The sequence below is a fragment of the Amphiprion ocellaris genome, chromosome 4 (assembly GCF_022539595.1).
Source record: "Amphiprion ocellaris isolate individual 3 ecotype Okinawa chromosome 4, ASM2253959v1, whole genome shotgun sequence".
Classification (NCBI taxonomy): domain Eukaryota; kingdom Metazoa; phylum Chordata; class Actinopteri; family Pomacentridae; genus Amphiprion; species Amphiprion ocellaris.
The window spans coordinates 38,346,283-38,357,640 of NC_072769.1; the positions used below are offsets into that span (position 1 = coordinate 38,346,283).

Here is an 11,358-nt window from a genome sequence, read left to right on the forward strand (position 1 = left end):
GTCACAGTTGTAGTAACATGATATGAACTTGAAGACAGATGAATGCAGTGGCCCTCGTATCGAACAGAAAAAACACACGGGTGATGCAGAATCTCCTCTCCTTAACACAAACATTTGTTCGGAGCATCATGTGCTTCCCAGGCACATGTGCAGACCAAGTAGTCAACAAAATTGGGCAAATTTTGAGTTCATTTGTGGCTAGATGGTGAAATTTAAATCACGCGTACCCTTGCAGACATGTGGGCACAGAAAGCATGATTGGGTCTTGACCCTGACCAAAAGTGGTACTTTCAAAATCTGGTGCCTCTGAAGAGACAGTGTTGTAAGATTGTAGTTTGAATCATTATGTGTTCCAACTCGAAATAACTAGATTATTGAAATTGGTGCTTTAAATGAATGATAATAATAATAGAAAATAAAAGAACATTTACAACTCTATGACATTTGGGAGAATGTGATCTGCTGATATGAACATGTCATACCTTAGACAGTGCCACAACTGCAACAGTAGTAGTAATACGCTTTGTTGAGAGATTACGTTTGCCAGAATATTATAATATTATAATATTATAAGCACCTAACATAACTTGTTAGCTCCTCACTACTTCAGAAATAAATATATATATTCTTAGATTATACTTAAGCTCAGGATCTGTGTGCAACATGTGCTCTAAGCGGCTTTGGTTCAGATTCACTACTGAGATTTATTCACTGTCTGAGTAATGTTTCTGTAGCTAAAACGCAGATCTGCTTTTCTCATTCACTGTCCTGCCTCTCCCCCTCTGAGGTACGAGCAGAGTGAGTGCTGACTGACGGCCGGAATTACGAACGTGCAAACTCTCTGGCAACCCTCCCTGCAGTACCTCATAACGTTTAATCAAAACCATGCCCGCCACTTGCCCCCGACTTTTCCACCGCAGCTCTTCCAGTATTCTCAAACAGAAATTAAAGCAGTGCCTTTTTCCCCCTGGTTGATCTTTTTTCATACAGTGGAAAGTTTACACAAAGGAGAGCCTTATCCCTGGAGCCTGCCTCTCTCTCTCCTGTCCAAATACCTGCAGGATGAAATCAAACTCCCTTTTGAAAATTACATTCTAAGTCTCCCTCTCTCTTTCCTTCTTTTTCTCTCTCTTCCTACTGAGCTTGTCAAATCAGTGCAGCTTTCCCACTCTCCAGGAGAGGATCAGCCATCATTCTGTGGGCGTCGGACGTCGTTGCAGGTCTTAATTAATGCATGGAGGGGTTTCATGGGAGAAGGCTGCAGCAGCGGAGGTTTTTGCCAGTGAAAACAAAGGAAGGTAAGATATGGTTTGGACAAATGGATGGTGCATTCTTATTGGGTGATGCAGGAAACTAAACCAAATTGTCTGTTCTTAAATTTTTCCATGCCATATGGCAGTACACTGTATATGTCTGTGTAGTTTCTCATTCATCCAGGTCATGGTTATCCAAAGTTGTTTAAATCAATCCAATTGGACTTTAAAAAGGTTCCTTGAAGACGTTTCACCTCTCATCCAAGAGGCTTCTTCAGTTCTGGTGGTGGTTGATGTTGCAAAGGGAAAACTTTCTTGGTTTTATAAGCTGGAAAGAGGGAGTGCACTAAAATCAATGGAACAGTTTTCCTTGGAGTGTTCCTGCTGTAAATCTAAGGTGTAAAGGGGATGGATTTACTGCCGCCCTGCCTGGTGATCCAGGGCTGCTGTCATAATTTGTTCATCTGAAAGGTTTTATTCAGAGCTGACGAAACAATTCCTGGATCTGTAACCTATTCCTGTTAAATTTATACCCCATGATCTAAAACTCATATTTCTGTTTCCTTCAACTTCATATCCAGAAATCTTTTATGCCTTTTGTTGGGCAGGGCCTTTTTCCCTTTTGGATTTTATTTTTCCATTTTTTTCCCTCTTTAACCTCATAGCAGCTGTGCAACACTGGAGCACTTCCTGTAAATCATGTTCAGTGTATTCACAAGGAAAAAGTAAACATCTGAGAAAGTGTGTGTGTGCGTGTGTGTGTGTGTAAGACATTCATTGCTTGTGTTACCACCCGGCTGCTTACTGCTTGTTTGTCAGGGTCTGAATACAGACACGTGGGTCGATTTCAACCTTAGACACAGAGTCGACCCTCAGTAAACCTCGGCCAGCCGGGTCAAGACGTCACATGACCCTGACAACCTTAATCAGTCAGCAGTGTAGCAGGCAGCCCAGCCCTCACCCCCAGCACCACCTCCATCCCGTCTTTCAAAGGGCCACCCACTTAAAAATATCAGTCACATGTTTCCCATCACTACCACCTTTCCCAAAGGAGTCAAAAAAGTGTGTGTTTATGTGAGCATATATACAGACAAGTGACAAATTACAGAAAAAAATTACGCAAAATTTCCTAGTAAGGTGTTGGGACACCACATGCTGCCACTGCAGTGCTAATTAGCATTGATTCTTCAAGTCTGTTTTACTCTACTGGAGGAATGAACACCACTTGTCTGAAAGGAAAACCTTTCTCTGGTGTTATAATGGTGGTAATATAGAATGCCATCTAAGACATTATCCAAACTTATCCATTAGTGTTCAACTTGGTGCTTTCTGTTCTGCTAATTTTTCTTCTTCCCTTCCTCACTCCTCTCTCCTCCGACCCAGAATCTGACTGAATTCTGCTGTCTTTGTTCAGAGATCAGGATGTCCTTATCCCTTAAATCCATGTCAGATGAGACGAACAGCGAGAAGAGATGAAGCTCCTAGAGTGAGCCAACAACAGGTGTATCCTGTGCTGAAGGTTTTGGGCCAAATGGCTTTTAGAAAGTGATTCTCAGTGTTCATCTGAGCCTCTGGAAGAGCAGAAGTCTGAAAGCAACATTACAGAAGTACAACTAAACAAATACAGAACGGTGTCTGTGATTTTGCAGAAGCAGGAATAATATCACCAACCAAGGCTGCAATGTTGTTCATGTTTATTCACAAAATGACGTTATGTGTGTAGAATTTGAATCACAGTTAATAATGAATAACTATTGCAACCTTGTTTCAACAAAGTTGCAACAGCATTTTGCTGTAACAAGCATTTTACAGTGTCGGTTGTAAAACGGTTTACGTAGCCAATGAAAAATATCCCTTTGCTTTAAAACCACCAGTTTATGATCAGTTGTTGAAACTCTGGCAACATGGAAATACTCAATTAATCAAATGTAGCTGAATTAGTTTCAATCGTACTCCATAAATGTGAGAGTTTAGACTTGCTCTGTGCAAATATACTCTATGTTTGAGCATTTACATATCGATCAGCCAAATGATTTTTCATTTTTTACTGCTCTGTCACTCATCATACATTTAATCAATATTGTTATCTAGTCTCACATAACTATTTGATTCTCTAGCACTAACACAGTGCAGTGTAGAATAGTCTGACTGCACCTCACTATGCTTCTGCTTTTCTCTTTAAACAGTTGTCTTGAGCTGGGTTATAGCAGTGTTCATTCCAAATCGTGAGGAGGGAATTGTTTTGGTGGAACTTCTGCATGCAGGGAGGTGAGCACTGTCATTTAAATCATAAAACAAAACATAACCAAACTTATATCAGGGCCGATTTATTCGTTTTCAGCATGTAGATTACTGTCCAGAGCTTGTTGTTGTTTCCAATGGTGAAGGGGATTTTGAAAACACTAATGCATAGATAATGAAACAGGGGGTGAAAGCTATGTGAAATCCAGCCAGTGGAAGGATAGTCAGACAAGTTCTTATCTAACTAGCGACAAGAAAATAAATAAACGTATTTCTTATAGTCCAAGATGAGCTTCCAAAGCAAGTTCAGTACTTGGCATCAATTCAGCAAGTTTCTTAAAGTGAGTTGGAAGACTGGAGAGGACTCATCCACAAGATATTGTTTTGATGAAGGCTATGAAGAGCACTGTGTAACATGTGGCTCCAGAATCTGCTTTATGTAATAATTTGGGCTGAGATATTAATTAAACTATGAAGTCACTCTGTCAGCATCTGTGTTTCCCCACTCGTAGTTTAGTGACTGATGCTGGAAGTCGTTTAATATATGTCGATGTAAACGTGTGACTGCAGAGCCTGCAGGAGTCGGGACAGAAATAAAGGTAAGGTTTTATTAGTTGCTGTCAGTCCTGTCACGCCTCATCTGTAAAGATGTTATTTTACTGCAGTGGGACTGTAACACTCTCTCCTTCCCACACAGTGAAGGTCACAGGTCTTTGTTGCTCTTAAACACACACCGAAGACACTTCCCTCACCAGCTTCATCACTCAATTATTATTATTTTTGCTTGGTTACTTACACTTACTCTTCAAATATCAGCAGCCTGACAAAAGAACTCATAACACTGAGGCAGACAAAAACTGTTATTTCAAGCCACACCTTTTATTAAAGATCTACCTCTGCAATGAGCTGAAGACAATCACAAGTTCAAATGGTCACAAGTTTCCCTTTTGTAAAATCTTATTTCTTCTCATGAGAGGCGCAGCTCTGAGAACACAAGGCAAAGCAATAGGCTGAATGATTCATTCATATAAACTAATCAAAATCTGTTGTTTGTTTGTTGCCTAAAGCTGTAAAAAGGGTTCAATCTGTCTGGACAGATGTGAGCTGAATTATAGTTTGTTGTAAATCTGCTTCCTTCTCATGAGAGGTCAGCTGTGAAAACAAGGTTTACTTCATGCAAATTAATGGACAGCATGATTTCAGATGGAATCAGGTGTTAAAAGGTGCATTTATACATCCTGATGTCCATATTATGTCCTGCTGGAGCTCAGTCCTGTTTCCTCCAACATCACAGCATCACCACCTCATAAATCCTACAACTTTGAAAACTGCTTTCAGACTCTGTTTCATACTGAATAGACAGATGTGAAATGTTGCACTATTTAGTAAGCATCTGTAGCATCTGACAGCAGCCAGATCCATACTGCAGAGGGGCGTATCGTAAATTACACAACTGGCACAGCAGCATAAATGTCTATAGGATAACCTCTGACAATAAAGTAGTTAAACATGAAGAGTTCAAGCTACACACTACACACTAATCTCTCTCTGTGTGTGTGATTTTATATATGTAATGATTTTTCTTTGATTACACCCACTATTCACCAGGTTGTCATTGATATGTAAAGCATTAAAGGCCTCTTTAAATGTTTTGACTCAGGTCTGCTACAGGAGTTCATTTGTCTGTTTATTCAGACCAGCTGGAAGAGAATCAGAGAGGAGAGGAAATTCCTGGGAGTTCATGTGTTCCATTAAAATTAATAAATTATCTTCAGATTAAATGTTTGGATCTGTCTCTTTAGCCTTCTCTTCTTCATCTCCCTTTTCAAGTTAACTAAAGCAAGATTAATACTAAGTACTGCAGTCTCCTGTGCTCTATGATGCAGCAACAGAAAACAAACATTTCTCTATTTCCTCCTTTTTCAACTCTGAGCTTGCACATATTCGACACTCGGTTCTTCATACTAAAACTGAGAATCAATTCAGATTAGTTTCTTGCCAAGTCAGCATGCTTTCTTAATTAAGCGCACATTTAAGTGGTTTGTTTCCTCACTGAAAACAAATGGCAGCGTCGCTTCACCGAACCTCTCAAAAAGCATTTGTTGTGGTGGAATCGTGATCCTCAGTCTCACAGGAACCCCACTGAACATTACTGATGTTGCAGAAAATGTGTCTGCAAATGGTGATTTTCTTTGTATTGGTTGAGTTGAATCTAAAGCTTTTCTAAACGAGAAGTTATGTGGCTAAGAGAAGTGCACATATTTCTGTCCCCTAACCTTGATCCTAAACATTACAAATATCGGCCATAGAATAAAGTTTTAGTGTGTAAATGTTCAAACTTGTAATACTATTATTGGTGTAAATGGAGTGAATGAAGTATTAGCAGCACCTTTCAATGTGCAACAGAATTTACCATCACCTCAAACTACGAACTTCAAAATGATGATGTAGTCGAATGAACACTACCACTGTATGACACTGCATTATTTTTAGATGGATGTACCTCACACAGATGTACACACAAGATATACGCTCATAAATTTCATGGTTTGATGTTGAAGATGTTTCTTTACGATTTAGTAAAGAAAGACAAAAAAAAAGCACAAAGGCTGTGAAGTGCATTTAGAATTTCCTCTACGTCATACTGTAGATGTGTATGTACATACTCCGAAGAAAACATACTGACTTCTCCAACACATCTGGACAAGCAAATATTTGAAACTGTGCCTAAAAAGTGATTAAAGAAATGACACATAATTGGACATTTTCAAGCCAAACCCCCCCCCAAAAAACTTCATAACCTGATCTGCAGGTAACTGCAACTGTTGGTGACAAAGTGCATCTACAATCAGAAGGAGATGGCGCAAATTTTAACAGCATTGAAGGCGTGTCAAGAAAACATGAACAAAGAACTGTAGTGACTTGCATTATCATACACTCAAAAGGCAGCCTTTTGGAATAATGTGCTGTGGACTGATAAATCCAAGAAAGAGCTGTGTGTTCACAATGACAGCAGAGATGTTTCATGCAGACCAAAGGCCGGTCCTTAGAGAAGAACCTCTGACAAACTGTGAAGCATTGATGTGGAAATGTAAGAGTTTCCTTCACTGCCTCAGGGACTGGGCTGCTTGCAGTCACTGAATTCTGGATCATACCAAGAAGTGCTTGAAGATAATGTGAGGACATCTGAACCTTTCAGCATGCAGGATAATTATACACAAACAAATCCAAAAAGGAATAACTCAGAAAGAAGAAATGAAGTGTTGTCAAAATCCCCAAAGTGCTAGCTCATATATTTCAGCAAGATGATGTCAGGGACTGGTGGACAGTTACGCAAGATGTCTACAAGCAGCTTTGCTGCTAAATGGTGTACTGCCTTTTTTCTGAAAAAATCTGCCAATAGAACAAGTGAAAAATGGCTTGGTAAGATTTCTTGAAATAAGATAAGATATTTAGAATATTGAGATCTTAAAATTAGCTGGGAAAACTTATTTTAAACTATATTTTTACCAGGATTGTCAAGCTTAGGTGTCTTAAAATAAGCCAGACATGCAAAAAAAAAAAAAAAAAAAAAAAAGAAGAAGCAGTTTTTCACTCAAAAATAGATTTTTGCTTACATATAACTTCCTAATTTGAGATGTATTAAACTTATTTTGAGTTTTCTTGTAAAATTCAACTCAAAACAAGATAATTTCAAGATTGTTTGACTTAACAAGATATTTAAGATGCATTGTCTTAAAGCAAGTCCTTCCATCTGCTGAAATGTCTCTTGTTAAGTAAATTTATCTTAAATTGAGTGGGATGAGACATTTTGACTAAAAATAAGACAAATAGACTTGGTAGGATTTGGAGTTTTTGCAGTGCAACAGTTTCCACACAGGAGACTGTGGTTCACTAAACATCTAGTTTATTACACAGCAAACAGATCTTACATTAACTCAAGAGGCTGTATTTTAAGACTAGCGAATATCTACACTTTTATGTAACATGTATTGCACAAAGCGAACCAAACTCTTTTCTAGAACCGTTTCCTGCTGTAACTAACAGCTGAGAGGTCAAGGCTGCACCACCTGCAGGGTCAGTATTTCTGGGTAGTTTTAAAAAAGGATCAAAGACGAGGAGGGTTTCTGTGTTGCTCCGAATGATCAGGAAAAAACAACATTCCACTATTTTTATCTTTGAAAACAAAGTGGAGAGGCAGCACAGGCCGGATGACAGCACCGTTTACTTGGAAAAATGCTAAAAGAAACATCAATCTGACAAACCTGTCAGCTCTCAAACTCCCTGACCATCATCTGATTCCATCAGCTACTCTGCTGGAAAAACAATAAACCTCCCCCAAATTAGATTGAACACGGTAAATTGGCAACATTACAGCAGTGGCCCCTAAAATTAGGACAATTTTGGAGAAACGGTTAGAGCTAAAATTACTGAAGGACAACAATGAACTTGCCATTTGTGTCTCAACAGTTTTATTTTGATTTATGGGCTTTGTGCCACTCAGGACCTTGGAGATGAAGAGATTTCTCATGTTTCACAGGATGGAATAAAGATCATTAAAGACCGGTGTCAAGGAAAGTTTCTCTTGACAAGAAATACAAACTGCTTGTGGACAAAATTAGTCTTGAATAAATAGTTTGGCATTTATGCTCTGAAGTTGGGTTTTGTTCCCACCAGACAGAGCCAGGTAGCTGTTAAACACTGTTTTAAGATAAACTGAGCCAAACTAAGCTGCTGACTATAGCTTCATATTTAACAGACAGACATTGGATTGGATTTTCTCATCATCAAAAAAGCTACAGTATACATTTTTATTTTTAAAAAAATTAGGTCATGGACATTTCTATAGAGCCATATTTTTTAATGCAAATGTAAACATGCCAGTGTTATTCCCAATACACACAAAACAGACTCCTCACAACAGCTTTGACTTATTAGTGTTTCTGAAGAAGAGACACACAATGAGAAGAAGATGGGAGAAAGGAACAGTGATGACAATTTTTTGTTTCATCTTCTATATCCTGCCATCTTTTATCTGCACATCGATTGGTTAAAGATGGGATCATGATGAAAGATGAAGCAAGACAGGAAATAAAGAACTTTATTAATGTTTGTGAAAGTTTTTATGAAGAAGCGAAGAAAGATAAAGATTTAAATAAGTACTGTATGTAATCAGAGACAGGAAAATGGAAAGAGGGATGAGAAACACAAATCAGACATGTTGTTGGCCCGTCCTGTGCTGCGAGATGAAGATGATGATGTAAATATCATGTTGTCTAAAGCTCAACACTGTCTTTAATTAACACTCGGTAACTTAGAAGAACAAATTAAATACATGCTCTTAGAAAAAAAATGCTAATTTCATAAAATTCCAACAAACAAATCTTTAAGTATCCAGACCCTTTGCTGTGTGGTCTGGTGCATCCTGTTGTGTTGGACACATTTGGAAGCAATCAGGTTCTAGATGTGTTTAGAATTTGGTTGAAGTCCACCTGTGTCACACAGTGCATGTCAAGAGGAAAACATACAGTCTATGGAAGAAAACTAAGCCATGAAATCCAGGAACTCTCTGTAGACTCCCACAATAAAACTGTAGTGAAGTATACAGTGGATCAGGGCAAGGGAATGAAGCCATTTTTAAAGCTTTGATTGTTCCAGGAGATCAGCAGCCTCAGTAATTTGCTTTAATGCTATATTTACAGGATCAAAATAGAACATCTGAGTTTAGATCAAATCTGTACTGTTGCTACTGTTGTTGCTCATTACTGAGTGCTGTCCACTGTCATTCCATGGAAGCTGTCAAAATGTATTTGAGGAAATGTAGTAACTAGTGAACATAGAACAAGGTCCACAGAGCTGTAATTCAGGCAACCAGCTCAAATGATTCTGTGCTCTGGATGAGCTGATGTTTTAGGCCTCTGTGATTCTCACCCCACCATGGCTCTGTGCTGGTAATAAGGCTGGATTAGATCATGTGAAACAGAGATACTATAGAGCCATAAGTCACAAATATGAGCTAAAAAGTGCAACATTTTTTTCAAATGACTCCTCCTGGAATGCTTTGAAGGTCACACATTGATATCAGAGTACGAGTATCTGAGGTTTTGATACAAATAAAAACAGTATCATCATCTGTACAACAGTAGTTTCCTTTGTGCAGTGCAGATGAAAAAAGCTCCACACACTGACAGTAGATGAATGTAATCTGTCACTATCTCCTGCTCTGTTTTTTTTTTTTTTTAACTTCTGCACAGAAATGTGTAAATAAATTGCAGCCTCGGGGCATGACGGTAGGTCAGGTTCCTTTTATCTTTGCACTGGAATGAAACAAGTATGCTTTTTCCCCACATGCAGTGCTAGATGGAAAGACCACCAATGTTGTTTAACTTGGATTCCTCTCAATATGTCAGAAACTGTAGCAAAATACGCTACAACATGCACACTGACACATTCATGTTTGTTTCTTCAGTAAAAATCCACTGGATTTCACTATGGTTTGTTTCACAAGCTGCACAAGATTTTCAGATTTTTGTGTGTTGTTCACTGAAAAATATACAGTGACAGGAGAACAATACATGCAAAAGGGAGAGATCCACATTTGTTGAAAAGATGTTTTTACTGGTAAATCTACCTTGGATGGAACAGTGTGGTGAAACCAGATGGTGCTGATTTTTCCTTTTATTTACCAGACTGTGCACATTTATCTAAACAATTACTTACTCAAAGCTGCATAATAAAAACTTTCATAAACAGCTGAGAAGCATATGCTCAACTCATTTGCTAAATGGCTTGCACAGCACGGTCACATTCGTTGCTTGCAGGTACATATAAATAGAAACATGCATATATCTCTATAAACAATGCTAATGAAAGTGTGTATTGTAAATAATGGAAACACGTGGAGCTAATGCATAAATGTGTGGCCAAACACTTTATCATACAAAACTCAGTGAACGTCCTCAAGACTTCTCATGTTTTGCATCCATTCATTGATCCCTAACCCTTTACTTTTCACCTTTATCACTGTTGCCGTTCTTATTGTCATTTTCCTTCTTTTTCTTGCACTAAGCTCAATGTCAGGACAAATGTTCCAAAGAATTTGAGTGAACTGGTCTAAAGACTCTAAATAGTTTAATTTAAAATTAGCTAAAGTGCCACAGTTTAGGCTGTGGGCTGTGGCAGTGCTCTCTCCTCCTCCAGCCCTGCTCTCTCTCTTTTCCAGGTGTGTGCCATTCTGAAGCCGAGGCAGGTGTGGCGCATCTGCTAATCAGCAGGTGGAAGTCAGCGAATCAGTCATTCCGGCTCTCCTTTTAAAACCAGACTCTTCTCGTCGTGTGATGCGAGATTGTCTTTGAGCCTCCAGTTAGTTCTGTGAGCCGAACGTTCCCGTTAGTGATGGGAGTATCGATACCATGGTCAATTCTAGATATTTTTAGGTGACTTACTCCAGTGGTCTGTGCCGAAACACCCCCCAGCCCGCAGCATATTGAACTGGTCCATAAGTCACGTGACCAGAAGAGCCGCCAGTTGTGTGTGTTTACCCTGTTAGCAACAACACGGCACGGCATGAACAAGTGAATTTGAAAAAACGGAGAAATGCCCAACAAAAAGAAGCGTTGTATGGACATATTTTTCGCCAACTGATAAAACTTCAGCCAGGTGTGAAGTGTGTCACAAGAGAGTTCAACACAGCAGCAACACGAGCAATGTGTTCAAACACCTGAAGTGTGTGCATCCAGAGGCTCATGCCGAAGCTGAGGAAAGGCAAGAAGACGCAGAGCAGAATGCGACACCTGCACCCACCAGGCAAACAACTTTGAAAGAAAGTTTTATTAAAAAAGGCAGAGTCTATCCAGGTAAGGTA

General features: G+C 39.1%; 1 long non-coding RNA gene across 2 annotated transcripts in view; it reads left to right on the top strand.

The window, feature by feature from the left end:
* Positions 1 to 1,171: 1,171 nt before the first annotated feature.
* The window catches only part of LOC118470737 (uncharacterized), a 32,874-nt gene continuing 22,687 nt past the window's right edge, over positions 1,172 to 11,358 (top strand). The window contains exons 1-2 of one of the 2 annotated variants that reach the window (XR_008601528.1): positions 1,189 to 1,298; positions 3,440 to 11,350. This is a non-coding gene — a long non-coding RNA (uncharacterized LOC118470737). Of the gene's footprint in view, positions 11,351 to 11,358 lie in introns of both variants that reach the window. The other variant, XR_004847870.2, reaches the window with a different exon arrangement.